We start from the raw sequence: 9,323 nt of genomic DNA on the forward strand, positions 1-9,323 counted from the left end.
GTGGTATGCACATCAAATGTAAAATATCTATGTCAGTTTTGTTATCTGTGATCCCGGATCTATCTTAAATATGTTAATAAAGACTATATACAGTCTAAAGTGCAAAAGCAGTATACATACAATGCTCACCTAAAAATGCTTAACATTTTTTTAAAAAAGGTATTTCTAATCTTTAAGCTACTCCATCCATAAAAAAGTACAATCTTACAAATGTACAAAGTAATTTCTAGAAAATGTGTTTAAAGTAGAACAAACTTACCAAGTTAGTTGTTTGGGAGTTTTATACCACTCCATGATAGCCATTTATTTGCATAAGTAAAGCATAAGCTCAGATTTTCCAAGCCCCTAATACAAATTAGAACCCTATGAGATTTTTGTTGTACTTGATTACATTCTTCCCGTGGGCACTTCATCACCTTAGAAAATTCATCCAAGTATTTTAAGACCTTTTAAGACAAACTACAACTTGCAGCTGGGCTGCTCATGCATTTGATGAAACACGCAGCATATTGGACTCCTGTCCAACCCCTGCTTTTTTCCTAGCCTCCCCTTTAAAAAACTGTGCTCAGCTTGCCACAACATCAATCACATTTGCTTGACACCATTTCATAGAATGGTTTGTGTCGGAAGGGACTCCAAAAATCATCTAGATCCAAGCTCCCTGCCGTTTCAGATGCCTTAATTCCAGTGTCCATTGCTGAAGTAGCTCCTACCCCAACAGTTCCAAGCCGTGTCCTGGCTTCTTCTGCAGAAATATTCTGAGTCTTATCAGGGACATTGCTGAGAGGTTTCTCACCATGAAATCCAAATATCAATGAGGAAGATGTTTCAAACTGAGATTCAGTATGTGTCAGTCCAGTCATGGGGATACAATCACTAAAGTTCACTAAAGCAACATTATTATTCACATATCAAAGCTCTGCCTATGAACTGTAAAGGACAGACAGAAGGTTGACAGCACAGCTGGGAATAGGAAGATTTAGGTAAAGTTATTAGCACAGAGCTCAGGGGTATTCTCTCCCTCTATGAAGTAGAAGTCAAATGGGAAGACCAAACTTAACAGCAAACTATGGCAGCTTACAGCTGCATAAGTACCTAAGGATAATGTAATTTCAGTGAACTTGTAGGTTGATGTTAGCAGATGCTCATTTGTAAACTAAAGTTTGTCACATCCAAAGCACTCCTTGTGAAAATGTGACATGTACTTTTGTCTAAAAAGAAAAAAACAAATATAAAAAACCAAAAAATAAATAAATACTTTTCCACAGAGTTGCCCCTGATGAAAACTGGTTAGGAATCTGTTTAAAAGAAGAAATCCAGAAAATACTGGATGAACATTAAGTACCTTAACAGGTGACCTGGCCCCTGAGAAGTCACAGGTGTACTAATTACCAAGGCAGAGTAACAGCCTTGCCCTTAATGGATCACAGCTGTAAATAATAAAGATAAGTGTGAAAAAGTGGGTAGGTTTGGCTGGTCAGGGAAAACATTGAGGAAAAGGATCTGGAGAAAAAGGACCTTGAGGAGGTAGGGGAGCCTCTTCTATTGTCTTCTCACCTTGAGTACAAGGACCCATTTGGAAATGGAAAGTAAGACCTTTTCCCCTCCTCAGGTACAGAGAGTCATTTGGAAATGGAAGGCAAGAACCTTGCCCCTTTCCTCTCCTTGAGTATGAAGAGCCATTTGAGGCAGATGAGATGTGATGAAGGCAAGGTTCTTACCTTCCATTTCCAAATGGCTCTTTGTACTTGAGGGGTAAATTTCTTACCTTCTGTTTTCAAATGGTCCTTTGTACTGAAGGGGAGAAGAGGATAGTCAGGCATTCTGCAGTGCATAATTTAAAAGCATCCTGTACACTGGAATACAAGCTTGCCATCAGAATATAATATGTTGCCTCGATAGCAAATCAAATTATGGGGAAAATGTGGAAACATTTTAAAAAGTCTCTGTTATTCAGAAACCCTAGTCATATGATGCAAGATGAAGAAACAACCTCTGTGCTACTTTTTTAAGGTGAAAATTGTTTTAGTCTGTTTTTCAAAGGAAAAGATGCTTTTCAAAATTTTAGAAAGTAAATAAAAGGGATCTGTGTTCATGAAATCATGGGGAAAGTTAAGAAAAAGAGCATTTAGTTATCCCCAGGAATTTCTGAGTTTACAGCTGAGTTTTTGTTAATATTGAGACTGAAACAGATTTCTTCCAGTTTCATAATAAAAAACATAATGAAGAAAAGAAAATCAAGAGTCACATGTTGAAGACACCAGAGAATCCTCCTGAACCTACTGACTTTCTGAGTTTTGCAGTATGGAAGAAAAGATTTATTAAGTATTTACAATCATTACAATGACTCTTTTAGCATTTCAGCCAAGTAAATGAGAATGGTGTTTGGGGTTGAAGGGCAGAGACCTAGTAAATGAAAGCTTTGACAAGGAATGTCAAAGAAAGGGAAACACAAATTTATCCTTGAGTAATGACATGGGTAATGTCTCACTTCTGCTTATCAGAGAGTGAGGCACTAAGGTTTGTTTTGCTTTAGCTTGTTAGAATCAGAATAAAAGGCAAATCCAAATATGTTAGTTCAGCAAAATATGGTGCATCAAATTTATTTTTATTGGGTTATTTTTTAGTATCAGTCTTCTTATGAGCAGAAGTTTACCTGTTGCCGATTGAGTGAAGAAATAATTTTTACTCCAGTTACTGTTTTAACAGTCCAATAGTCCACAATCAGATCATTAATACAGAAAAACTGAATTGATGGTGCAGTTAAACTTTTTGTACAAAATAGACTAATACCAATCCTGTTTACTGTTTAGGTGTACCTCTGAATCCTAAGCTTGACTGTTTCTGCCTCCCTCATCTCATGGTGATGGTGGGGAGTCACATCAGTAGTATTCTGAAGTCCTTGCTGGGAAGACCTCAATAGTGGATTTTTTTTCCTGTTCAGCCTTGGGTCTTCTTGGGACTAATTTTGTTCATTTTCTCCTCCCAGTGTCATTCTTCATCAGCTCCCAGCCAAGGTTTGGAAGATGCACAACAAGCTCACTTTGTTTACACCGGGACAATGAGGTCTGTCAGTCCTTCACTGTCCATAAGCTTCACAGCAGAAGCCCATCAACTTAGGTGGCTGCTGGCAAGAATTAAGCTAGCTACAACAAGCCTAGGCCAATGCAAACTCAGTTAATTCCTGACACCCTGTGCTGTCAGGTCAACATAAATTTGTAGCCTTCTGCTAGTGGTTGCAAAAAGTCATATTCCCTATCCTAAAAGAGCCCAAATAATTCTTACTGGGCTACAATTTATGCCATATGTAATTGATTAATATATAAATCAGCCAGTATGAAGATAAGACAGCCATTAAAGACTGGCTGTTTGGAGCTGTTCCCCAAGGTGATATCACAATGGCTGTCATTCACATTATCTCTGCAGTGCAGCAGGTGGGATGCTCAGGAAGTCTCCTGTTTGTCTATAACTGAATTTGATTTTAAAAACCAAGAAAGTAGCTCATAATATGCTTTTTTTCCCTCTTCTGTTGCAAACACAGCTCCTCTTCAGTAACTTCATCTGTGACTCCTGTAGAGGGGTGGACATAATAAATACAATGAGCTAACTTGAAAAATGAACAATAGTAATGAGAAGTAAAGTGTAAGTTTAATGAAGTAGGAAATCTGGCTTCATTAGTTGCAGGGTTCACAAGACTGTTTAATGTATAGTACCTCAGGCTGGATAAAAGTTGCCTAGAGCCTTTCCTAGAATGGTTACAAAAATTAAGATCCTCAGTATGATTGAAAATCCTCTTCCTCTGATGATGGATCTCAGAGCACTGCAGTGTGTAAAATCTAGTAAGTAAAGAACTCTGTCATAATAGGGCATCTTATACTGGATTACTTTATAATAAATGTGATGCTTGTTTCACTAAACTCTTTTAGTAGTTAAAGAGAAATCAAACCTCCAAATTAGTCCACCTCAACCAACAAAAATGGGTACAATAGCTGCCAATCCAAGGGAGCTGCAGCCCTTCACAAAGAGCTCAAATTTCATTGTGCTCATTTCCTACCTTCCAGCTGACAGCACATTATTACTTTTCCTTTTGGATGCCTGATGGATAAGAAAATTCAGGACGTGTTTAGAGCAGTGTCACTAACAGTACCATCCACCAGAATCTCTACCAGCACTGCAGGATCATGAAATGTTTCTTTGCCTACCTAGTGGGAGTTTCAAGCCCACTTCCAAGTATTAATCCCTTCAGATAAAGTGAATGGGCAGGTTAGAAAGAGGTAACTAACCACCAAACAAAATGAAATTGACTGAAACAGTTCATATCTTTACCCAATCTGTTATGCTTTAAACACTGCCTTTGATGACAAGGACATGATCAATGGACAGATCTCTGACATAGCCCAGGAACAGAGATGTTTAAATCATATACAGAAAAGGCTGGAAAGTACTGTTTAATCCTCCTGAGCATACACACACATGAAAAAAAAACAAAACGTCAAGAGACAGAAGAGTGTTGTTTGTGTTTTAAAGATGCATATACCAGGAAGCCTGATTTTCTGGCTGTTTGTCTTCTGAAATGACAGTATTAGAACAGCTTTTCCCTTCTACTCTCCATCCCATCCATTCACTTTAGATCTTTTCAGAGTCAGAAGCTATACTACTATCTAAATCCACAAAATGCCATGTGTTGCTCCTTCCCTCTTCTTGGCTTATAGCCAACACTCTGATTATTTTGGACAAAGCCCTTCATACCATCATTGCTCCTGAGAGAATAAATTATAATCACTGTTCATTTGTCTCCTACTATTGAAGCTGTGTAAATTGGACCATCGCACCATTTAAATGAAGAGAAATTTTGCCAGTTTCCACTTATTATTCATTTCCACAGCAATTTCCCATCAGAAAGTTGTATCCACATGGTTATGAAAAGTGTACTTAAACTTGGCATTTTATTAGTGTTTACTTAAAAGTGCTAAGACCACTGCCAAAGACTATTGGAAAGGAATTAATTCTCCTTCCAATATCTTTTAAAAATCTCTTTCTATAGTAAGCAGATCATAAACTGTAATCTAACCTCAGTGGCTATTTAAAACAAGTTCAATTTAGTCAACCCTTAATTTCCAGCAGCAACAAATGAAAATTTAACCCCTTAATTAAGCCTGCTCTCGAAGTTTCATTCAGAAGGGGATCTGAGCAATGCAATAACACTGAAGCTGCCTATGAGGGTACTCATCTGGAGACTCAGCTTCTTGTCTGTACTCCAATGAATTGATCAGTTGTTAAGTGATTTAGACAAGATTCTCACCGCTTAGGGAAAAAAAAAAGAAAGAAGGAAATGTCTGTTAAAGTTTCTACATAGAATTACTTTTGGCATTACAGTCTATATAGCATAAGTAAAGAACTTGTCAGTTCTTTGCTTTGTTAATCTTTTGTGTCTGGTCTTCATGCTTAATATTATATCACCACTTTTGTCTGCAACCACCAAAGCCCCCTTCTGCTCACCAAGGAGGAGGACAATCAAATAACCAGTTTCAAAAAGAGCTTTCTATATGTCTTTCCATGAGCCAATTCATTTTTTTCCCCTCTTAAAAAGTTAGAACTTACTTAGCCAGTGTTTTAAAAACCTAGGGAAATTCTGATGCAATAAAAGCTGGGGCAACTGACACGTCTGGGAAAGTGAATCCTTTTGAAAGAAATTCAGAGAAGTGCTTGAAGGGGAAGGAAGTCAAGGAAGCACTGTGTAAATCTGCAGCGTTCACAGGAAAAGAAGAAAAGTCAGAAAGTAGAAGTAGAAAGTAGTAGATTTAAAATAACTGGAAGGCACTCAGAGCACCATTATGAGTCAGAGTTCTTGGTTACCATGAGAATAGTGGTAGTGAGAAAATAGAAGGCAATTTGGTATTTGTTTAAAACTGTCAAATCTCATCCAAATCAATCTGAATAGGTTCCACCAAGTCCCCAGTCAACTACTTCTCTTTGAAATGGATCTCCCTTGTCTAGAACAGTGAACACTGAAAATTGTGCTAAGCACCAACTCATCTTGAGTGAATAATGATCTTTCAAACTAGTGAATGCTCTACATGCAAAACATTCCAATACCTTGTAAAAACCAATAATGACCTATACACTATTCACCTATAAACCTATGCACTAAAAGAAAGATGCATCTGGAACAACATATGGAGTTACTTTGCTATTTGTTCTTAGTTTAAAAACATGAAAAAATTCCAAAGTATTAAATCAACAAACTAAATCTAAATAGCTAAAAATTAGTATAAATTCATGCAGAATAGAGTTAATAGATCTGAAACTCCCTGTTTATGAGGACTAGTAATCTTGCATTTTACAAAAGGGACAGTAGAACTGCCTAAGAGCAGTCAGAGTACTTCATGTGTATGTTGTCAAATATTTGGTTCCTCAACATCTGTTTTCACGATGATTTTCTGTAGTTCTCATCCCTGAAACACTGCCAGCACGTCAATCTCAAGTACGCATCAAGGCAGTGTCAATTCTGTTGCAGAGTATAAATGGAGATAGGTGCAAATGGCAAATTATGGTTTGCTAAACAAGCAATACCTAAATGCTCTCTTAAATGAAGACCTTCCCATACTTCAAAAAATAATCTACTTTAATCGCTTCTATTGCTACAGGAAACTGAAAAGAAAATTAATACAATGCTACCACTTCAGAAGATGGAAATGCACTGACGGATTTAGCTGGATATTAACAATCACAACACCAGAGCTCTTCTATTCATATATCTCACTTAAAGCTGTATTTCTCACCTAAAGCACATAACAATTCTGGGCAAAACTTCCTACCCCTGTTTGCAAACAATTAAGACCAAACTGTAAACAATTAAGATCAGCAAAACAACCTCCCACTCCCAAAGACCTCGCCCTCCCACACAAAAAACACCCCAAACACAAAAAAGGCAAAACCCTAATGAAAACCAAACCAAAGGACATCCCAAGAATTTAAGAAAGCTTAATTAGCACTTTGGAGAAATGAATTTGCAGGTGTTGTATTGTGTAAGGATTTATTGTGTTCTGAATAATCTATGGAGAAATAAGGGCTCTAATTATATTAGTGATGACTTTCCGTGCTGCATATATGTGAACATTATTTCCTCAAACCCTACCCTTCAAACCTACTTGAGATTTTAAATCTGTGCAACTTGAATAACAGATCTTTGTTGTAAGGTGCTATCAAAAGATTTATGCTTTAATATACTTCCAGGCATTTGTCTTCTAAACAGTTCTCAATAACATTTTTGCAGTATATTTCCTGAGAGAATTTATTTTATTCCAAGGTGGGAGCAAACACAATATGCCAGCTACCATCACAAGTAGAAAATTTTGTTCCAGCCAGCATTCTGAAATGAGGCACTCTAAAGGTACACAGGGTTTGCACAGGAAAGAGTATGAAGTTGCCTTATGAGAGCTCTTTACTACTTTTTCATACAAATAAAGGTGGCTGTGTAGAAAATATATGCTAGAAAACCCAGTTTTCCTTCTTGTCATTCATCAGTAAAGAGATTTTTAGAAACAAAACAAACCATATATCCAGAGCATAATATGAGACACACCTTCATAGTGAGTGAGTGGTAGCTATACTCATTAGTGTTGTCTTCCTGCCTTTGAAATTTGTTCTTTGTTCCTCACAGCACAGACAGCAGAGTTCATGAAATCTTTGCCAGTCCACAAAAGCTTGCCAGTTAAAGCCAGCATGGAAATATTATGAAGAGAGGAACAGTTATCATAATGACAGATGGACTGTACATAATAGATAGCAATTTACTTCTTCAAGGGTAATTACAAAAGTTGTTGGAAAATAATCAGGTCCTTATTTGCCAGCCAGGAAGATAGAAGGCAGCTGTACAAATATCAATGTTCATTATGAAGAGCAGCCAAAAAATGAGAGCTGAGGATGAGCTGGGCATCCTGGAAAAAGATGTCTAAATGCATCATTGCTTCCTGATGAAAGTACTCAAAGGTGGTCACAAGAGTATTTGGAAAAGCAGAGTCAGAGAGAAACTGGCTATTTCAGTGGTTGGCTGTTGATATGGATATACCAAGGTGTATTGCAGGGTTTTTTTCTGGGCCCTTTCAGTGTTTGCTCAAGTACCAAGAATGATGAAATGGAGAATACGTTTGTAACATTGTCTGATGAGCTCAAGGTGCATGTAACTGCAACGCAGTAAGAGATTGGGACCAGAATTACAAGAAAACCTGAGGCAATTACATGGCAAGAAATAGATGATATTGTTTTCCAGGAACAGTCAAATTCCACCCATAAGACGGCACCTTATGTGCTTTACCATGGGGAAAAAAATGGATATGAAAGTAGATTTTAAAGATGTGAATCAATAGTGGTCTCCTATTACACATGGAAATGAAAGTGCTGCCTGTCAGCCTAGGGACATATTTTCAGATCACTCAGAAACAGATGCATGCTCTTGAGTGGAGGTTTTTGGGCAGTTTTGAGCATGCTTCTTAATAAAGATGGAGAACAGCTGGGTATAACAGAAGCCTAGGAAATACACCTGGACAAGAGTGGGTTAGAAGGACAAGATAAAAGACTTAACACCATAGTGCTAAGTGCATAGCTGGTCTAATATGTAGCAGGCTGTAGAAGAGAGGAGAAGCATGTCCTGTTTCTCCTTCTCTACAGTGAATAGGACATGAATGAAGCTAAACTACAGCAAGGAAGATTTATAGTAGCTGTTAGGAGAACAAATAGTGGTGGTCAAACAGCATAATACACTTCCAGGCAAGGCTGGGGATCCTTCATCAGTGGGAGTTTTTAAGAACGTGTTATCTCACTGAGAATGGTTTATGTACAACTAATACAGCCTTGGGAAGTGACAGTTTTTATTTTCCTTTTTGATTCTATCCTTATGTGCACACACATACCATGCATCCTATGCATATTCATGTTTGAAAAACTAATTAACTTCATCAAATTCGATCAAATTAATTTGATCACAATTTTCCTCTGCTCTTTCAGATCTTCCTGTACCACTGCTCACTTTCCATATCTCTTGGAACCTGTCGTGTTTTTAATTTCATCTTCTTCATCGCTACTCCCCTTCTCCTTCCTTAAAAGATGTCTTTTTTCTCCTCTGAAAATGTCAGCTACCAGGAAATTGCACAAAAATTAGAGACTGATAATTTTTGACCTGGAAGAATGAAGAGTAGAAACATAGGATGCGCTTGTCCAATTTGTTCTGTCCTTCAAGTCACATTTTTTAGTGTTCAGTAATGTTTTTAAAAGTAATTTCCAGCTGTGTATTCCTCTCCTTTCCTGTTCTTTAAGTCAGAGCA

Source organism: Passer montanus, unplaced genomic scaffold (genome assembly GCF_014805655.1).
Source record: "Passer montanus isolate IOZ18808 unplaced genomic scaffold, ASM1480565v1 scaffold32, whole genome shotgun sequence".
Taxonomy (NCBI): domain Eukaryota; kingdom Metazoa; phylum Chordata; class Aves; order Passeriformes; family Passeridae; genus Passer; species Passer montanus.